The sequence below is a fragment of the Pecten maximus genome, chromosome 17 (genome assembly GCF_902652985.1).
Source record: "Pecten maximus chromosome 17, xPecMax1.1, whole genome shotgun sequence".
Classification (NCBI taxonomy): domain Eukaryota; kingdom Metazoa; phylum Mollusca; class Bivalvia; order Pectinida; family Pectinidae; genus Pecten; species Pecten maximus.
The window spans coordinates 10,410,090-10,433,535 of NC_047031.1; the positions used below are offsets into that span (position 1 = coordinate 10,410,090).

General features: G+C 36.1%; 1 long non-coding RNA gene across 1 annotated transcript; it reads left to right on the plus strand.

Moving 5' to 3' along the window:
* Positions 1–15,205: 15,205 nt before the first annotated feature.
* LOC117314904 lies at positions 15,206–17,315 on the plus strand. Its single transcript, XR_004529630.1, has 3 exons — positions 15,206–15,281; positions 15,425–15,964; positions 17,174–17,315. It is a non-coding gene; the product is annotated as an uncharacterized LOC117314904 (long non-coding RNA).
* The last annotated feature ends 6,131 nt before the right edge of the window (positions 17,316–23,446 follow it).

A 23,446-nucleotide genomic window follows, 5' to 3' on the forward strand; every position in this document is an offset into this window, starting at 1 on the left:
TGACAGAAAATTATCGGTTCTCCCCAATACCAAATACCTTAATATTCTAAACGTAAAGTCCCACACTAACGTGGGTACTGATGGCTATACTCAGATCAAAATTTGACTACGATTCCATTTTCTAAGAAATTATCCGAAAATTATATAAAAAGATATTAAATTCTGTACATCACCATTGTCTGAGACTCGCTCCTGGAGCCTTCAAAACCACACAATCTGTAAGTCTCTTCGTAGAAGCAAACGAACCATCACTGTATAATATCGCGATCAATTCTCGTTACAATATGCACTTAAAAATTATAATCAAATCCATCAAACCCTACATTAAATGACTTAAACAGTTTGTTCATATCCATCGGAAGAGACTGTGCATTGTACATTAAAGGACATTAGACTACTTAACATTATTCACGCACCTCGATCTTCATTTACAACCAACAACTCACAGCTGAGCTGTACAGCATGATAAGTGTAACGTGACTAGGTTTATTGTATCAGAACGCTTTGTATTTATAAACTATAGTTAAAGTCTTCATTCGGTGTGAGAGTGACAATTCAGATTGAGTTTCGGTTACATGTTGTTGTTTATAGTTTTACCGACGGACCATGTGGCCGGACTCGGTTTCGTGTGATTATTATAGTTACGTGTAGTGAAAACGCGTATTGTGATTATTGTTGGAATCAGTGGTTGATGTTGTATCTATGCGACATCGCTTTTACCTTAATTCTGATATGTAAGTCATGTTAATTGTCGTTTTAGACATCGTAAATCTAGCAAACTCCAGACAGCCATTTCCTCCGGCATACGTGTATTGTGCGCATGTCCGCAAGTTTGGGTCGTAGTTCCGGTTTTATTTATAGCTATCAGCCAATCAGCGCGACGTAGTATTTTGGCTCGCGCTGTAGTATTTTTCGTAGTATTTTGCTCGTGTAAATGTTCTGTGCATCGGGGCATTCCTAATGCCCTAAAGTCAGTTGCGTCCCTGCAGTCAGAGAGGTAAGACGTGTTTAGGTCTCAGCACCGATAACCTTGTTCGGGCTCCGCAACTCAGACCCTATCCTTGCTAGGAACCATGTTTAGATGTAGAAATCAAATAGTGACGTAAAGTAATGTATTTATAGCACAGGGGAGTTTCCAGTGACGAGTCATAGTGTTTACGATAGTAACAGTTGATTTTAGTCTACGGAAGACGATGATGGATTAGAGTTTAGAATCATATAGACGTAGAGTATTCAGAGATAGAGATTAGACTAAACTTTGGATGATGAAGACCATTATTTGTAACTGAAATAACTGTGATATAAATATATAGTAGATAGTTAAACCCGTGGTATAGCTAGTGGGCTACAGGTAGTGGAGTGGCAGACAGAGTTGGCCAGAAACTAATATTACTATTATATTATTACTTTTATTACCCAGTGTTATCATATCATTTATAACATTGTATTATATGTATCTGATCTCCTGGTTGTCTATATATATATATGTGTGTGTGAGCTTGTTAGGTTTAATAAATCATTGAAACTTATCTATTGAGTTTGTTAATTTCTGTCCCTGAGTGGTTAAACCTAAATCTTATAGCCTTGTAACCAAAGGCGGAAAATATTGTTGTACCTCGCTACCAGAGGTTTAGAGTAGTCGTTACCTTGTAACCAAAGGTGTTGTAGTAGCACCTCGCTACCAGAGGTGGTAAGAATTGAAACCTTGGTACCAAAGGTTGTAATCTCGCTACCAGAGATAAGTAGATTTTGGGGCACATCGACAACCAGAGGGCTATAAGAGAAATAGAGGTTCCCCAACGAGTGGAGATTGTTTATCATTTTTATCCAACTCGAGTTAGTTAATTTTCTAATTTTGAAAAGACACGAGCTTTAGCGAGTGTCTTTTGAAAATTAGAAAATTAACTTACGAGAGTTGGATAAACATGATAAACAATCGTCACGAGTAGGGGAACTTGTTTATCCCATAACTTCTTTACTTACAAATGTAAGTCTGTCATGTTCAAATTCTCCCAACGTAGCAACTAAATTCCATGAACCAAATCACTACCCGACAAAATACAGGTCGTTTTAAACGAAAGCTTATCATCTATTTTAGATGCACGACTCATATCCTCTGTACAATATTTGTAAATTATATTATTTTACAAAACGAAATATTAGTTTGAAAGTCATTGTGTCGGTGTAATGTATTAATAGGTAACTTGTTTAAATAGCTCCGCTCAAAATATTCGAAGACGACACCGTCATCGCGAAGTCGAACGTCACCGCTGAATATTAGACTAATCAATGTCAGATTCAATTATCGGTCCTTTCCTGGATTTCGTAGGTACGTTTTGGTTCGCTAGACCCATCGATGTAGGCCTAGTATCTCGCTTCCGTGCGTCGTCTATTTTACCATCATCAAATTATATTTCGTACGACTCAAACCCCAGATTAATTGACATTTCCATGATCCCATCCCTCACAACTCCAAAAAATGTGTACATGCTGATCTTTTGAAGACAGACGAGAAAAGAAAAGAAAAGTGAGAGTAGTAAAAATAGTCCGTGGTCAAAGGCCAGAGGTTAGCCAATCAGATTTGTTTGAGGTCACAAATGACCAATCGTAGGCTTAGAAAGTGGTTACACACTGCGGTGTGTAAACAAAAGCAATAACACACTGCTACGAATTTTATCACGTGAAATGTCAGTTGTGAAACAAGCGTAGTTATGGGATAAATAAGCGTGACGATTTCGATTTCCCGGTTGTTAATTTTCCATACCTGGGTAGCAACTCTCCCGTATGTGAAGTATGCCTTCGTTATTGTGTTTACTCTTTAGACTACGTTCTTTATATTAAACATCAGGGAAAATAACCTGACACCATTTGCCTGTAGCGTAATAATGTTTTTTTTTTTGTATTTTTCATCATCATCATCATCATCATCATCATCATCATCATCTTTGAATTAATCCTACTCCTCCTCCTCCTCCTCCTCCTCCTCAACCAAATCGTTCATCATCATTATCATCATCTTCCAAATCATTATAAAAATATCATCACCATTATCGTCATCATTCTAATCATTAATAAAAATGTCATCATCATTGAAACACTTTATGTAATCGTCATCCTCATCAACATCCTTCCACACATAGGCATGACAATATACACCATCATCTTTGCCATATGCCTAACCGTCATCATATCGTATTTGAACACCATCCATTACTATTATCCTCATATACTCATCATTATAAAGTATAACTTGATTCAATCGACAAATCTCATGAAAATGGGAATGAACAGAACATGTAAAGTGGGGGAAAAAATCATACTAATAATGAATTCTTACAAAGCTACAACATTTCCCCATTTTTTCCAATCCCTTTCAAACCTTTCACTAGAAATATCACCTTTACTAATGGCTATATACTTTTGTTTATTATAGTGGTCTTTTATTGTATCAATGCATTTATGCTCAAGGAACTATGAAGACATCGCATTTTATAAATACAAAAATTGTATAATATTTTAATGTTATAAGTATTTCATTGTCAATCTTATTATTCTTAATATCTTGGTTTACAAAACTAAAATGAAAGGATTTTTTTTTAATTAAAATTAGAAGGAACAGTAAGTGCATCTAGCAAAATTCCAAAACTTATAAGTAGATGTTGACATTCGGACAGAGCATGTACAATAGATTCAGTCTCAGAATTACAGAGTATACATCATTGAGACATAGCTGAACGTGTTTTAAATAAGACGTTGTTAGTTGTCAGAAAATGGTGATTCACTCTATACTGAAACCATTAAAAGTTTGTGTTTTTTTTGTAATAACAAAAGGAAGTTTGATTATTTTATGCCAAGTGGAATTCTGCCAATCAAACATATCATTCCTTTTTGTCTGACCTGTTGGTACTGCATTTTGTATTTTATTCTTTATAAAAATATTATAAAACTGCTTGGAGCCTTTGGGCTTTCTCAAGAGTAATTATAAATGTGCAGGGATATAAGGACATTCAACTGTAACTTCAAGAGGGACTGGAGTGAAAATATAATTATGTATAGTAGAAATAATGCTTTGATATTACAGAAAATTAATCTGAATTTGATATTTTTGGAAGAATTCATGACAAGTGTAAAACGTACCAGGTTGTTAATCCTTAACTAGGTCATTTATTATTGTAACTCCCCTTTTATACCAGTGTTTCAAGAAAAATGTTTTTCTATCAATTGTGATACCACTATTGTAACAAATAGGAATTTTCCGGTGAACTTCTTTTTTGTTAACATCTATTTCATTTGCAGAATGCAGATGAGCGCAGGCTTGGAAAACATCTATCCAGAAACTATTTTTACATTTGTTCTGACTAAATTGTAGATAATCAGTTCCACAATAAGCAAACAAATCCATATCTACATATGTTTTAAAGATAGCTTGCCACTTCGATGAATTTTGAAAAACTTATCAAACCTACTTTGATCGATTCCATAAAGGCCTTAATATTTACTATTTTAAGTCCACCATAAGTGTAGTCTTGAATAACAATATCTCTCTTAACTTTATCTTTGTTACTATTCCATAAAAAAACTCATAAAGAATAGAGTTCAGTTTAGAAAGAAATTTTTCATCTGGATGGGGTAGCGAGATTAACAAATGGTTAAACTGAAATAAGTAAATATTTAATTATGTGGTTTATACCAATTTGAGTTAATATTCTTCTATTCCATGATCTGATAAGTGACTTAAGTTTTATAATTTTTTTTATCATCATTCAGCTTTGGTAACTTGTGTACCGATAGATGTATATTTATCACAGGGAACATCTTCACACTATTTCATTTTTCTTATTTCAAAACGAAAGCTTTTTAACTTGCGTCGTCAGCTTTAACCAACTTAGGTACTGTATTTGCATTAAAACATTCCTTTAAGGTAACATCTGTAAGACAATGATCTTTACTACTCTATGTAAGACAATGATCTTCACTACTCTATAGTATGTAAGACAATGATCTTCACTACTCTGTGTAAGACAATGATCTTTACTACTCTATGTAAGACAATGATCTTTACTACTCTATGTAAGACAATGATCTTTACTACTCTATGTAAGACAATGATCTTTACTACTCTATGTAAGACAATGATCTTTACTACTCTATGTAAGACAATGATCTTTACTACTCTGTGTAAGACAATGATCTTTACTACTCTATGTAAGACAATGATCTTTACTACTCTGTGTAAGACAATGATCTTTACTACTCTATGTAAGACAATGATCTTTACTACTCTATGTAAGACAATGATCTTCACTACTCTATAGTATGTAAGACAATGATCTTCACTACTCTATGTAAGACAATGATCTTCACTACTCTGTGTAAGACAATGATCTTTACTACTCTATGTAAGACAATGATCTTTACTACTCTGTGTAAGACAATGATCTTTACTACTCTATGTAAGACAATGATCTTTACTACTCTATGTAAGACAATGATCTTCACTACTCTATGTAAGACAATGATCTTCACTACTCTGTGTAAGACAATGATCTTTACTACTCTATGTAAGACAATGATATTTACTACTCTGTGTAAGACAATGCTCTTTACTACTCTGTGTAAGACAATGATCTTTACTACTCTGTGTAAGACAATGATCTTTACTGCTCTATGTAAGACAATGATCTTTACTACTCTGTGTAAGACAATGATCTTTACTACTCTATGTAAGACAATGATCTTTACTACTCTATGTAAGACAATGATCTTTACTACTCTATGTAAGACAATGATCTTTACTACTCTGTGTAAGACAATGCTCTTTACTACTCTGTGTAAGACAATGCTCTTTACTACTCTATGTAAGACAATGCTCTTTACTACTCTGTGTAAGACAATGATCTTTACTGCTCTATGTAAGACAATGATCTTTACTACTCTGTGTAAGACAATGATCTTTACTACTCTATGTAAGACAATGATCTTTACTACTCTATGTAAGACAATGCTCTTTACTACTCTGTGTAAGACAATGATCTTTACTACTCTGTGTAAGACAATGATCTTTACTACTCTATGTAAGACAATGATCTTTACTACTCTATGTAAGACAATGATCTTTACTGCTCTATGTAAGACAATGATCTTTACTACTCTATGTAAGACAATGATCTTTACTGCTCTATGTAAGACAATGATCTTTACTACTCTGTGTAAGACAATGATCTTTACTACTCTGTGTAAGACAATGATCTTTACTACTCTATGTAAGACAATGATCTTTACTACTCTGTGTAAGACAATGATCTTTACTACTCTGTGTAAGACAATGATCTTTACTGCTCTATGTAAGACAATGATCTTTACTACTCTGTGTAAGACAATGATCTTTACTACTCTGTGTAAAACAATGATCTTTACTACTCTATGTAAAACAATGACCTTTACTACTCTATGTAAGACAATGATCTTTACTACTCTATGTAAGACAATGATCTTTACTACTCTATGTAAGACATTGATGTTTACTACTCTGTGTAAGACAATGCTCTTTACTACTCTGTGTAAAACAATGATCTTTACTACTCTGTGTAAGACAATGATCTTTACTGCTCTGTGTAAAACAATGATCTTTACTACTCTGTGTAAGACAATGATCTTTACTACTCTGTGTAAGACAATGCTCTTTACTACTCTATAGTATGTAAGACAATGATCTTTACTGCTCTGTGTAAAACAATGATCTTTACTACTCTGTGTAAAACAATGATCTTTACTGCTCTGTGTAAGACAATGACCTTTACTACTATATGTAAGACAATGATATTTACTACTCTATGTAAGACAATGATGTTTACTACTCTATGTAACACAATGACCTTTACTACTCTATGTAAGACAATGATGTTTACTACTCTATGTAAGACAATGATGTTTACTACTCTATGTAAGACAATGACCTTTACTACTATATGTAAGACAATGATATTTACTACTCTATGTAAGACAATGATGTTTACTACTCTATGTAACACAATGACCTTTACTACTCTGTGTAAGACAATGCTCTTTACTACTCTGTGTAAGACAATGATCTTTACTACTCTGTGTAAGACAATGATCTTTACTACTCTATGTAAGACAATGATCTTTACTACTCTATGTAAGACAATGATCTTTACTACTCTATGTAAGACATTGATGTTTACTACTCTATGTAAGACAATGATCTTAACTACTATAAAAATGTTTTTGGAAAAAAATATTGTACTTGTTTGAAGATATTTTCCTGTTTGTTTATTACTTCGCATGAGTTTAGCTTTACATAGGATACTGTTTTTGCATTATTTCTATTTATAAACAGGGACAATATTTCGTCGACTTCTCAGTCTCTTCTGTCCACTTTGGTTTAGAACAAATATACCAGCCTTTAAGCTTTTTTTAGAGACTAGTTATTTTTCTCATCTTTCAGTAATTCTAGTAGAAAAGAGGATTCGAATGTCATAATCTCAAGGAGATTTATTTGAATTTGCAATGATTCCCCCCTAGCTATTCTGTCCTGTTTGATTTAACCAGAGTAAGAAATATTTATGGCACGACTTTCTAATAAGACAAATCTCAACTGCTCATTTCTCTAATACTGGATTTCACTATTGAGCAGAGTTTACTTTTTTCTTGATTACATATTTGAAGTATATACATCACCTAAAGATATTACATAATTTTGTTAACTTGAATATATTTCTATATTGGGAATCTTGCAAAAGTCCAGTGTTCAACTTCCAGACGCCATTTCAAAATATATAAGTTTTGTTTGTAGTTCCACCAAAGAATTATCCGTTTTATTGTCAGAAGCTATGTTAACTTTGTTAACAGGCAAGAGTAATTTGTCCGAGATAATAAAGCTTAGCCTTCTTCATTTGATTATTCCTGAACCAAGCGTTGTGATTCAGGAAAATGAACCCTCAACGAGTCTTGTTATCTATTTACATCCTTAATTTACATGAGTAAATTCCTGGAATAGGGATTAATTATTGCTCTATAGTTATGACAAGATTTCATCCTGTATTAAGTTGAAGTCCCCGCAAGCAATACAGAAATCGCAGGTCGTACTCCAGTATTTTATCATTAAATAATTCATAGAATTCTGGAGTATGCCTGTTTGGACTGTTTATATTTATCAGTAGAAATATATATATATATATTTATTCGACTTCCATCTCTAATATTATCATATTTCCTGCAGTTTCTGCAATTTTTTTCATTATATTCACTTCAAAATTATTGCTCAGTAAATTGTTTACGTCCTTGAGATTCTGGTACCACGACTAGTGTATATGTTGAGCTTAAATATAAACTTCTTTCTCTGTGAAATGTGTATCATGAAGACAGTGGATTGGTAATTGCTTTTCGCTTAGGTACTTCAAAACATTATTTCGCCTAGGTGTGTCACCTACACTCTACCATTTAGACTAATCATTTTTGAATAAGACATTTGGTTTTGTTCCTTCTTATATTCAATAAAATGCATTGCTTGCTGTACGCTTTTGCAATACCATAAGAATGCAATACTCATTCATGCCCCACAATATATATTTAATATCGAACAATACCATATAACATGATATTAATTTACATACCGTTTCGGGGATCTAACCTTCCCAAAAAAGACATATAAAGGCAGTAAGACTTGTACCAATAAGTAGAAATGACTTACAGGTTTTTAGTTATACATTGTAAATACAGTGTCAAATATATTTCCACAATGGTAATATCCAATTTTCACACAGACACAGAACCCTCATCAAAACTATTCACTTAATCAAGCACATCTTGACATCTTCATTTTTCAAAATAATTAGTCATAAGATATATGTACGAAAGGAGTATGTCACCGATTTGAGGTTAGATAAAGGATGTCTAATAATTGATGTTACGACACAAGCATACAATATCTAAATGACATAGTTATCTTATTCCTTTCTGTCACCTCATCTACTTCCACGGTTACAGCATACATATGTAATTGTCCAAATATATTAATTTAACAGGTAAATTGTGATAGCAATATAGAAATAGAAACAAACTCCACCGTGACATATATTCTCTAGCCACTTCAGATTTTTGTTAGATTGGATAGTAAATACTTAGAATGCATACATATATACACACTTATTTAATCGTATATCAAGGACTGTGAAAAAAATAAAACCCCAAAAAAACCCGGAAAAAACCGAAAAAAACTAATGATATGTTTTGTATCCCCAAAATTAACGAGTTCAAAGCGTGAAAGATAATTGGAAGTATATAATAGCCTCCCAACACTTTTGTCAATTGGTTCGGAAAGTAGAATTGTCAATTTGAAAATAAAGTGTGTGCGAAATTACAAATAACATGATATTCATATGTATATATGTTTTACTTTATCACACTAGACTATTAAAATGTTACCAAACTTGAAAGTATGCATGTATATGTGCACATTGTACAGTTATACTCTTTCTTTAGTACGCAAATAAGTCACATTACACATATTTTGTATATTATTCAATCACTTTGACTGACACTGATAAGGTACAGCATAAACGTTAGTTACCTAGTCCATATCTCAATATATATAGAGGATTTCGGCATTAAGGGCAGGGCAATGTTAACATTTCATAGACTATAATGCCCGAAAAGTTTGTTCCATTTCATCACGGGGATTCTCGGCTTATATTTTCCCATCTGACAGCACTTGACTTGCGCGTCTCCAACCATACCGCATTTCTATTCTCTCGTATTGCCGTCTTCAGTTGTTTAGATTTTCTCATGTCGTAGGCTACTTTCGCGAGCTGGTTCCTCTTTTTTCAGATCAAGTAAAAGGTCATTCTAGGACAATAAACAATTTATTCACATTTTCGTTCTCCGTCGCCGCTATTTTGTTTTCCTCGTGGCCTTGCAGGTCTAGATCTTCTGACTGTTTTCTGGTGAAATATGAATTTATTGAAGTTTTACGTGCGATTGAGTTGTGTTTCCCTATCAATATGAATTGATATCATAAAAGAATTCCAGTTTTAGGTGTTGTCCTTGTAAATTCTTATTGATTAGAACTGAAAAAAAACAACATTTGAACCATTTTGATTATATACGTTTTTATGTATCACAGGCGAATCTTGTTATCGACCGCATGTTAACGGTTAGACACATTAATCACTGATAACCGAGAATTAACCTGACCAGCCAGTAAACTACCAATTAACCTAGCCTGACCAGCCAGTAAACTACCAATTAACCTAGCCTGACCAGCCAGTAAACTACCAATCGTACCAAGAGTTCTGCTTAAGTGTTGTTCATACCAAATCCTACTCAACTGAAACATAAAAATAAGCGTTAATCATTTTTTGTCTACTTCGATTTTAGAACCGGTGAGGGACTAATGAAAGTATCAACAGCGTCAACATAAATATCAATTGGCCTCTGCGGAAGGATGGTTGTAATTTTCTATATCAGGTCACGAATAAAGATCCGGAATAGAGATGATCGATACCCAGAGCACAATGCTGTATGACTGTGAACCACGACTAGAGTTTGTTTAAACAATCTAACAACGAAAATTAATTAAGGGCTTATTTTTTCATTTCTAAATTTGGTCGGAAAATAGGATTGAACGTCATATTTGCCTAGTTCCTTCTATAACATAAATCTATTAAACTTTACGTTACAAATAACGGATAACTATAGAATGAGAGAATGAGTGTTACCATATGTAAACTCTAGATCCTGTTTAATCATAATATACTTCAGAAATTTACAATACCTTATTGCTGCTTGGTTTCTATGCAAATAAGGAACAAGTACAATATTTCATATTAACCATACGCAAGGGGAGTCGTCCTTTAATAACCTTATATGTTGATGGGACGTTAATAATATCAAACTGAATCAGTTTCATGTCCATTAGGGAAATACAAACTCAAACTTCCCCCCGAGTAGCATCGAATAAACTGTACAAGTTCGATTTTGGAATAAATCAAATCATACTGACAACATAAATGTTTCAAATGAACGAGATCAATCAATATCGATTTTCGGAGTTAACTGACAGTTACGTATCACTCTCACTTATTCATTGTACAATCCAGAAATGCATGCAATTATCATGTGTACATTAATTGGCAAGGTAAGGACGGCGAAACTGATGTGTATGAAATTAATAGATGTGATCACTGGGCTTCATCAATAAAACTAATTAGTCGTGTAAAAGTGACGACACACTCAAGTAAGGATTAGGTCTAAATAGTGATTTCTGAGTGAAATGACAGTTAATTTACATTTTATAACCTTACAGGACCTGTAACATAACGACACCACTTGGAGCTCATCATGAATAAATAAATAATAATACAAAGTTATCAATCGATGATAGGGTCAACAAATGGTATAATAATCAACATCAATATAACTGCATTTCATCGTCATCTTGTTTTCTATTCTTAAAGAAATAAGTAAATAAGTAATAAAAAGGATCACAGAAATCTCGAAGTGTTTGGATTGGGTTTTTTATTTTCTTTCATTCGAAATGCAAATGATTGTCGGATACTTAACTCGCGTACTAGGAAAGGGAAGAATGTATATATGCTTCCTCGATTTGACGACGACATAGATACCCTTATAAGCAGCCACTGTTTCTCTAAGTTAGATCTTCGGGTCGGCTACTGGCGAATCGAGGTCGTCGAGAAGGATCAATCTAAAAGCGCTTTCCCTGTCGGGACCTTTCCAGGAGGATGATTGAGATATACATAGAGATGTGCATCTCAGAGCGGGTATCATAATACTGGATGGCATTCTCATACTTTTCTCAAACATTTGACGAACCCCACCCCGCCCCACCCCAAGTTTATAGTCCGGTTTTTATAGACCAGATCAAAGTGTGAGTTATTTAAAACTTCTGTGACGTATTTAAAGCATGTTGTGACTAGGAAGGGCATAGCGACAGACCTTGTGAATCTATCTACATTAAGGGAAGAACTCCGTCAAGAATTTCCAAAAACAGCCCAACCACCGAATAAACTCTTGTAAGGTCATGACCTTACCATAAAAGAAAGACGGCTAAATCGAGAGTTAAAAGGTCAGGGAAAAGGCTGAATAAGTTTGGGAGGAACCCCAGCAGACAGCCTTAAAAGGTAAGTTGTTAAGCCCTCTAGTCCTTGTTTATGCTGATTTCACAAATCCATTCATCCTGTACACTGATGTCAGTGGGCTTCGTTTAGGCGCAGTTCTTCTTCCGGATTCGGATAGGGTGGAGCGAGTAATCGCATACCCAAGTCGTGGTTTGAGACTTAGTGAGCGGAAGAAATAGCTCATAAGTTAAAGTTCTTTGCTCTTAGTTGGACAGTAGCAGACACATTTGATGATTAGCTCTATGGTAACACTTTCATGTACGCCACTGTATGTAAGGCTTAACTCAGCACTGAGCATAGATAGGTGGACGCTTTAGCGAACTATCATTTTCCCTGTCCTTCCGCCCTCGGAATCAAAACACCGATGCTGATGGTTTCCCGCGCATGTCTGTATGTTCTGATGTTATTCAGGTCTTTTCCAGTAAACAGGAACATTGACACCACTTGCGAAATTTGTGTAGGATGAGCCCGTGTCTCATATAGCCAGTGAGGACACGGATTTGGTCGAGTCATTTGTTGCAGTGGACTGGAAAGTACAACAGCACTAGGACATAGCACGGGCTATTGACCTATTGAGAACCAGTTTTCTTCCCAGGGGAAAAAGGTTACAGGGTGAAACGCATACGTCCAGAAGATGCTTTATTGAACCGTTTCTATTGACGGTCAGAACGTCAAACAGTTGGTGCTCCCAAAGCAGCTAAAAGGGTGTGCATGGTGACACTGGTCTTCAAGGGAAGGAAAAACCACTTTGGCTACCAAAGCAACGGTTTTACTGTCCAGGCCTTGAGAATGATGTGAACCATAAAGTTGAGGCTTGTGTACGACAAAAACACTAGTGAAGCCTGTAGCTGAACATATCCTTATTAGTTCTACCCTATGGAATTGGTCTGTATAGACTTCCTCACAGCGGACAAATGCAAGGGTTTGCTAGGGGATATCCTGGTTATCATAGATCACTTTACCAAGTATACACAGACAATTACCTGTCGCAATCAATCGGACTACTGCGAAAGCTCTGTACGAGAACTTGATCGTTCACTAAATGAATATAAAGTGAGCAGCACCGCAACTTTAAAACTGAGAACTTACAAATAGGCCATGATCACACCTCTTCATCCAATTGGAATTGGTTCAGCGGAGAGTTTCAACCAAATCCCTCTCAGGATGCTTTCCACCCTGGATGAAGAGGAAAGGGCTGAATGAAAATCGTACATAGCTCCACTAGTCTAGGCATATACCGCAACCAAAATCAATGCTACGGGATATTCTCCCATTACCTCATGCATGGCTGACATCCATGGCTGACAGTGGACGCATTTCCGGGGGTTGAGACGGGTGAGCAGGTTGCGGTTGATCATACTTCCTAAGTTGGCAAGTTTCGAACTAGGGTGGAAAGTACTTACAAAACCGCACAGGGCAAAGCTAAAAAGAGATTTGCTCAGAAAAAGAGTAGGCATGACCGTTCTGTTCAGAACTCCAAGCTGGAAATTGAAGACCAAGCACTGATTCTAAACTCAAGGGATAAACTGCCTGACAGATGGGAACGGGAACCATGTGTGGTGATAAAAAATCCCAAACCGTGAGTCTAATATTTCTGATCCAATTTCCGTAAAAACGGGAAAAGGGTTTGATTCACAGAGTTCAGGTTTGGCATCTAACAAGTCCGCATCAGGCTTGCATCAGGTTCCGGTTTCGAGCCTTAATGACAGTGCTGAATTGGAAGTATACAAGGAAAACGGTAGTCGTTAAACCAAGAAGTTCAGCTAAACCTAACCAGTCTCCATATCGGCATGGTCAGTGGACATTTTCTCGGGAGTGGCCATAACAAAATCTAGAGCGTCTGTAATGACAGAAGTATTTCATCATTTTAATTAGTATTTTACTATTGGTATTTAACCATTCTGTATAGTCCTAAGCACGTATGATATTTTATTCCAATGTTGTAATTTCACTGTTGTTGTTTTAACTGTTTATTATACTTTTATTGATGATTTATTTTTGTAGTTATTACAGTCAACTTGTAATCATTATAGTGCTACTAGGGAGTGGTCCAACTTGTAATCATTATAGTGCTACTAGGGAGTGGTCCAACTTGTAATCATTATAGTGCTACTAGGGAGTGGTCCAACTTGTAATCATTATAGTGCTAGTAGTGAGTGGTCCAACTTATAATCATTATAGTGCTACTAGGGAGTGGTCCAACTTATAATCATTATAGTGCTACTAGGGAGTGGTCCAACTTGTAATCATTATAGTGCTACTAGGGAGTGGTCCAACTTGTAATCATTATAGTGCTACTAGGGAGTGGTCCAACTTGTAATCATTATAGTGCTACTAGGGAGTGGTCCAACTTGTAATCATTATAGTGCTAGTAGTGAGTGGTCCAACTTATAATCATTATAGTGCTACTAGGGAGTGGTCCAACTTGTAATCATTATAGTGCTACTAGGGAGTGGTCCAACTTGTAATCATTATAGTGCTAGAAGGGAGTGGTCCAACTGCCTAATTCGTATTTGGAAAGGCGCTATAATTTGGTTCTTACCATAAATCATGTCCAAACTTCATTTAAAATCAAACCCTATCTGAGAAGATTAATTTAGGTCAACCTACAATGTTATGCCGGTTTGTTTCACTGTGGTATGTGTAGCATCATAGTCTTGGCTATAGAAATACTGGTGGGGAATACCAACATGCTTGTAAATTGTTGACTCTAGTCTTAATTGCATTTTATTCTACAGCAATCGCTAAATCAGCTTGCAATGTGTATATTCCACAATGTGTTGACAGGTGTACATGGTATAAGTTGAGATACCAGGAATCGTCTCATTAGCATCAAGGAAGGGTATGTAGCCATTTAAGGATATAGGTGGCATTTGCTTTTACCTAACATTATAACAAGGGTCAAAGTGGACTCACCAATAGGTAGGTTCCTGCGCCTCATAGTGCGTCAAACATTGCAATGCGATGTATGTTAGGGAGCTGTCTTGATTGGTCGTTTGAGGTAGCAGGTGAGTGTGAGCGCATGCTAAACACCTGTCAATACCCTGCACCAGCACACTTCCCATATCATTACAAGCACGGCACTCAGGCTTGCAACATGGTTACACTGATCATCTGTCCTTGGTAAGTCTGTTTTCTATATGATGATTATTTGTTAATATTATGAAGATTCTGCATTTGTACATGTCATTGTCCCAAATGTTAATGTCTATTTTATGTCCATAGTCACTCTTCATATTATTAATGTCGTATTTGTACATTTGTAGGCCTTCTGATTAAACCCTATACAACTGTCTGAAGACGTCCGTGTGGCTAATTAACCAGGCTACATTACGTTTGAAAAAAAGAAAACATATTTCTATGCGATCTGTAACGAAAAAAAAACCCAACAAACGTCATTGCGTGGTCAAGGATATGATCTGGAAGCTTTGTCGGATATATTAAAAACAAACACACAATACCTCATTGCATATTAGTGAGAAACATCAGCTTAAACATACTTACGATGGATTTATCAGTGCTGTGTGTTATTGTCATATTCTACATGCCTGGACTCTCGGCATCTTCATTTACACGTGTAATTCGTGCTGCTCTTACAGATTACGCGCATAGCGTACTGGATACTTACGACAATAAAACACATTATGTGGATTGTGCCAAGGTTTGTAAATCTAACTGCCTGTCCTTCTCCTATGATCCCGGGACTAAGGAATGCAAAACGTATACCAAGATAATTTGTAGAGATACCACTAAATTGAAATCTAATAGCATGATGTTTGCTAAGGTCTACAAGGATGCCATCAAGGGTAAGTTGTTCTTTCTAATACTTTTATTTACCATTTTGACATTAATGATTTTTTAGTGGAGACAGAGCCGAATTACGTCTTCAGTTTTGACAAACCCTAATGGCGTTTTTAGTGTAGACAGCCCCTAGTTACGTTTTCAGTTTTGACGGACCATACTGACGTTTCAGTGTAGACAAACCCTAATGACGTTTCAGTGTTGGCAGATCCTAATGACGTTTCAGTGTTGGCAAACTCTAATGACGTTTATGTTTTGACAGCCCCTTATGACATTTCAGTGTTGACAAACCCTAATGACGTCTATGTATTGACAAAACCTAATGACATTTTCAGTTTTGACAGAGCCTCATGGCATTTTCAGTGTCGACGGGCCCTAGTGGAAAATATATACATATACAAATAATAAAATCGTTGAATAGACGAAATCATTGTCTATAATCTAAAATACAATGGGCAACAGCATCTGGGACAGATACATTGCATTTAGCACAGTGCAGCTCACAGTCAGGGGGAGTAATCCATAATTTGGAAACGTGTTTACAAATACCAGATAAAAATGGAGAGACTTTGGAAATGGACCACAAAATCGACGGAGAAAATTCCATGTGAATAATCCTGCGCAACTCACAATTTAAAGACAAACGCTGTTTCCATTGATTACTTTCCTCAAGAAGTAAAATATTTTTAACAATATGTTTCCATGTGTATTTGCTTGGTATGCATGTTAACTCTAAGTAATCGTACACAAATGACTGCAAGTCGTATTTATGAAAAATCTTCCACACGTCGAAAATAAAACCTGTTTTCGACTTATATATACCTAGATACATATGGTATAAACGTAACAAAAACAACTGCTTCGCAGTACATACAGACTTAACATTACAGATAGCAGCAAAAAATCTTAACTTACATTGTTCAATATATACAGAGAGAGATACTAATCCTAACATTCCCAATGCAATATCTGACCTAGTACGTATCGGGAAATTCTGTAAAAGTTTTGCGCATAGATGGTGTGTAGTCTCTAGTCGCCGCAAATCAGTTAAAGAAAGCGCGAACCAAAGCTCACAACCAAACAAAGCTCTAGAAAGAACAATAGATTGTAAAGTTTCAAATTTGTAAGAGGATTAATTCCTGTGCCAAGTAAGTTGCACTGCATAAGCGCAAAGGTTTGTCCACGCAGCTTATGAACAATTTCGTCTATTTCAGGACGACCAGGCCGACACTTGTCCACGTGAATACCAACATGTGTAGTATAAGAGGACTCTAGTACCTCTTTTGACCCAAGGAACCACTTGCGTTTGGTATTTACAAAAGCATTTCTTTTTTCATTAAAAACAATAACAACATATTTCGAAGCGTTGTATTCAAATCTCCAATTACAGCTATATATATAGCAAGTATGCATTAAGTTGTCAAGATCACGTTTGGATGGTGAGAGAAGAACAATATCATCTGCTTGAGTTGGACAAGTGACGTTAACGTCTTGAATGGAAAATGAAGACTTAGAAGCACAGTATTCATTTAACAGATCATTAATATACACAAAATAAAGCCAAGGAGAGAGAATACTCCCTTGTCGGATTCCCTGACATATGGGAAACCATTTTGAAATAAAACCTTGATAAAGAACTGCACTGTGCATATCTTTATATAATGAAACAATGACATTAGTAAAATCACGATTAAAACCTAGAGATATAAGTTTAACAAACAGGCCCTTATGCCAAACGCAGTCAAAGGCTTTGGCAGCATCCAAAAAACAGGAATACAATTTACTGTTGTTTTCACCAGAGTAAATAACAGATTCATGTACAAGATATGACGTCATAGTGCTACTAACGTTTTTCTGAAAGCCATTTTGTAAAGGATTAACTTTAAATAGGTTTTCATTAACTAGTCTGTTGAGGATGAGTATTTCATCGACTTTTAGAATAACAGGCATTAGAGAAATAGCTCGATAACTGTTAGGGTCAGATTTTGGCTTATTATGACCTTTATAAAGTGTACAAATAATGCCCCTTTTGAGATCCTTCGGAACAAAAAATGAATTTTTAAAAGCATTAAAAAGTTTACATAGACAATGGTAAATACGATCATCTGCAAAAATAAGATGTTCATAAACAACTAAGTCAACACCTGCAGCTTTACCACGAGGGAGATTAATACAGACAGTTTTGACCTCAACAGAAGTGAAATCAGTCGACGAAGAGTTACTACATTGAGAATCGTTTTCCATGAATCTTTTAAAAGTGTTCTCAACTTCCAAACTAAATGAATCGTTATAATTTACATTAAATGATTCTGTGTAAATTTTTGAAAAATAATCTCCCCAGTGCAGAGCAAGAATAGGTGGATCTCTCACAGTAACGTCTTCAAATTTCATTTCCGCCCCAGAATTACCGCACGAGTCGTTACGTCGAGACTTAATCATCGACCAAAACGATTTCTGATTCAGGTCAGCTGAAGATTCTAACTCGATATTTAGGTTCACTAGATGAGCTTCTGAGAGCTGTCTATGTTTTAAACGAAACTATCGTTTTGCCTCCTTATATCTAACAAAACAAGACAGAGCCGAATTACGTCTTCAGTTTTGACAAACCCTAATGGCGTTTTCAGTGCAGACAGCCCCTAGTTACGTTTTCAGTTTTGACGGACCATACTGACGTTTCAGTGTAGACAAACCCTAATGACGTGTCAGTGTTGGCAGACCCTAATGACGTTTCAGTGTTGGCAAACTTTAATGACGTTTATGTTTTGACAGCCCCTTATGACGTTTCAGTGTTGACAAACCCTAATGACGTCTATGTATTGACAAACCTAATGCCATTTTCAGTTTTGACAAAACCTAATGACATTTTCAGTTTTGACAGAGCCTCATGGCATTTTCAGTGTCGACAGGCCCTAGTGGAAAATATATACATATACAAATAATACAATCGTTGAATAGACGAAATCATCGTCGTCTGAGACTTGGTCGGTAAAGTAGCTAAAGCTGATCGGACGTTTTGTGGCAAGTGACTCGATCTGTAGTGGTTTTGGCCCGTACTAGGTGTACGTACCCGTAGTCGCGATGTTTGCCGTACTCTGGGGGGTTCAGCCTAGGGATGTCGGAAGGATATCGTATTTAGTGTGACATGTCTGCGTCGGCTTGTCATTGTGGCCATCTTTGGAAATGAGGCGTGTTCAGCATGCATCGAGTGATGCTACTGATCGAGACTCCGGCGGCGGAGCCAATCGCTGATTCTCATATGAGGTTCACAGAGTTCACGAGGTCACGGGTATAAAAGTCGAACATGTATTTGAATTGAGCTTTCCTGCCGAAGAATTGGAGAGTTGCAATTGGTTTCCGCAGCATTTCTATTTGGTCTTTCTGAGCGACTTAGAATAACAGAGCTAGTTCCTACACTTATGCTCTGAAAGAACCAGTCCAATCTATACCTTTAGGCTCTTTTACAAAACAACATGCTCGGAAAGCTGAGTGAGCTCTCGGCCTATGTTTACACTATTCACGTAGGTTTACTTCAGCTACACTCTGAAAACAAAGTTGAGGGTTGGACTGTAAAACACTTCAGCTTTAGGTTGGGGTAAATTACACTCAAGGGTGTAGTATTAGGATATTAGTACCGTTTGTCTCAATAGTTACCATGTAGATCCAGTAATAGTTGTCTCCATAGTTACCATGTAGATCCAGTAACATTTGTCTCCATAGTTACCATGTAGATTCAGTAGTGTTTGTCTCCATAGTTACCATGTAGATCCAGTAATAGTTGTCTCCATAGTTACCATGTAGATCCAGTAACATTTGTCTCCATAGTTAACATGTAGATTCAGTAGTGTTTGTCTCCATAGTTACCATGTAGATCCAGTAAATTTTGTCTCCATAGTTACCATGTATATCTAGCAATGTTTGTCTCCATAGTTACCATGTAGATATAGTAATGTTTGTCTCCATAGTTACCATGTAGATCCAGTAATATTTGTCACGCAGACTTTCGTCAAGGAATGAGGTTTGAAGACAGTCCCGTCTCGAATGCTCTGCTATGTATTCTAAGTATCAATATTAGGATAGTAGAAACAGAATTTTCAGGTTACACGTTCGAGGGTAATGGTGGGTTTGTAATGTCAATTAACGTCTGGTGAGAAGCACATGATAGTTGTTTAAGCTACAATGTTAATGTAGGTCACATTAGAGTTACCATTTTTTCCTGAGTTTGATTTATTGCTTATTATGTTAACTATATTTTTCTATTGACTTTATACCGGAGTTTATTTTAGATTTACGACTATTTTTGTTACTCGTTGATTCATATATAGACTACCACCATTGAATAAGGTTAAATTTATACTGGTGTTGTTGTGGATCTTTCCTAATACTTCGACTAATCCGGAGAAAGAACCGGAAGTTGAGACCGGCAGTTGACTGTTGACTATTAATGTTCCATTTCGTAAAATTTCCGGCCTTCTACATACGTACATAAATATGATAGATGTGTATGTCCGTTGTCCTGTAATATCACACTAGGATACCGTGTCAACCTCCGTTTGAATCAACGACAACAACTACAGATCACAAATTATGAAATTGACTCGGAACGGACGGATTTGAGTTAAGCTTTATCAACCCACACAATAGGGACGAGGGCAAACGTTATATTGAGATGAACGCAACGGAGATGTTGTTACATGTTGTTTTGATGGTAGAGAGCGAGATCACTGGCCTGGTTAGATTGTAGGGTAATGGGACGATGTCAATGTGCCTACAACACGAAAGTATGTTAGGTTTGTTGATACCTTTACGCTCATATATAATGTAAGATGAATAATTAATTCATGAAAACAAATACCTTCATGTATGCCGATAAATTTCACGGGTCGTTAAATCAAAACTTGTTAAAGATGTTAAAAAAAGTAATGGACGCTAACGGGTCATAAATTTGCATTTTTATTGGATGTTGTTTACTTTCCCGTGCGACAATTGTTCCTTGTTTTAATATTGCTTAACTTCTTATCAGGTACGATAATTCAAGACGGTTCCTCTGATATGATGCATATGCATTCATGTTCGAGTGTGTGTTTGAGTGTGTGTTCAAGTGTGTGTTCGTGCGCGCGCGCGCGTGTGTGTGTGTGTGTGTGTGTGTGGGGGGGGGGGGGGGGGGGGGGGGGGGGGGGGGGTGGGGGGGGGTGGGGGGGGGGGGGGGGGTGGGGGGGTGTATTGGGGGTTGTTGAGGGAGTGTATACATGTGTGGGTGGGTGTTTGACAGACTGCGTTATGGTCTCCCTTTGTGATACCATGGCACTGACGCCAACTAAGCGCTACCTTGTGTGACGATATAACAAAATAACACACATACTTATTGTAGATACAAATCATACCTACGTATGGTGTCTTCGACTCTCGCCATTAGGTTATATGAAATGAGCTCATTTTATGCTGGTCTTTGATTCTTTTATGGTTGTGACACTCATGTGAATAATAGAAAAAGATGAGCAACTAATTGGTTTTCTAGTATATCCTATATAGAACTAATGTAATGAGTTGTATTGTGTCTGGTGTTTGCTCTTACTGTTAGATTGGTAATCTGAGAACAATGCCTTTTTCAATAGCACTGTGAAATAGCATGCTATATAAACATACTGGAATTATAACTCAGATCCATAATATCATTGAATCAATTCCCTTTGTTAATCACTTGCAATAAGCAGGGAGGATCGGATACAATCTACTAGATTTAAACACCTGTACATTTTGTATATGATTATAACATCAGTACATTTTGTATATGATTATAAAACCAGTACATTTTGTATATGATTAGAACACCTGTACATTTTGTATATGATTATAACATCAATACATTTTGTATATGATTATAACATCAGTACATTTTGTATATGATTATAAAACCAGTACATTTTGCATATGATTAGAACACCTGTACATTTTGTATATGATTAGAACACCTGTTCATTTTGTATATGATTATAAAACCTGTACATTTTGTATATGATTATAACACCTGCACATTTTGCATAGTATATATATAACAACTGTACATTTTGCATACGATTTTAACACGTGTACATTTTTATATGATTATAACAAATGTACATTTTGTATATGAGGTAGATTAAGACAGAACCAAACAAAGACTGTTATACAAGGTGGAGTAAGACAGAACCAAACAAAGACTGTTATACAAGGTGGAGTAAGACAACCAAACAAAGACTGTTATACAAGGTGGAGTAAGACAGAACTTAACAAAGACAGTTATACAAGGTGGAGTAAGACAACCAAACAAAGACTGTTATACAAGGTGGAGTAAGACAGAACCAAACAAAGACTGTTATACAAGGTGGAGTAAGACAACCAAACAAAACTGTTATACAAGGTGGAGTAAGACAGAACCAAACAAAGACTGTTATACAAGGTGGGAGTAAGTACAACCAACCAAACAAAGACTGTTATACAAGGTGGAGTAAGACAGAACCAAACAAAGACTGTTATACAAGGTGGAGTAAGACAGAACCAAACAAAGACTGTTATACAAGGTGGAGTAAGACAGAACCAAACAAAGACTGTTATACAAGGTGGAGTAAGACAGAACCAAACAAAGACTGTTATACAAGGTGGAGTAAGACAACCAAACAAAGACTGTTATACAAGGTGGAGTAAGACAACCAAACAAAGACTGTTATACAAGGTGGAGTAAGACAACCAAACAAAGACTGTTATACAAGGTGGAGTAAGACAACCAAACAAAGACTGTTATACAAGGTGGAGTAAGACAAACCAAACAAAGACTGTTATACAAGGTGGAGTAAGACAGAACCAAACAAAGACTGTTATACAAGGTGGAGTAAGACAGAACCAAACAAAGACTGTTATACAAGGTGGAGTAAGACAGAACCAAACAAAGACTGTTATACAAGGTGGAGTAAGACAGAACCAAACAAAGACTGTTATACAAGGTGGAGTAAGACAACCAAACAAAGACTGTTATACAAGGTGGAGTAAAACAACCAAACAAAGACTGTTATACAAGGTGGAGTAAGACAACCAAACAAAGACTGTTATACAAGGTGGAGTAAGACAGAACCAAACAAAGACTGTTATACAAGGTGGAGTAAGACAGAACCAAACAAAGACTGTTATACAAGGTGGAGTAAGACAACAAAACAAAGACTGTTATACAAGGTGGAGTAAGACAGAACCAAACAAAGACTGTTATACAAGGTGGAGTAAGACAGAACCAAACAAAGACTGTTATACAAGGTGGAGTAAGACAGAACCAAACAAAGACTGTTATACAAGGTGGAGTAAGACAACCAAACAAAGACTGTTATACAAGGTGGAGTAAGACAACCAAACAAAGACTGTTATACAAGGTGGAGTAAGACAACCAAACAAAGACTGTTATACAAGGTGGAGTAAGACAGAACCAAACAAAGACTGTTATACAAGGTGGAGTAAGACAGAAC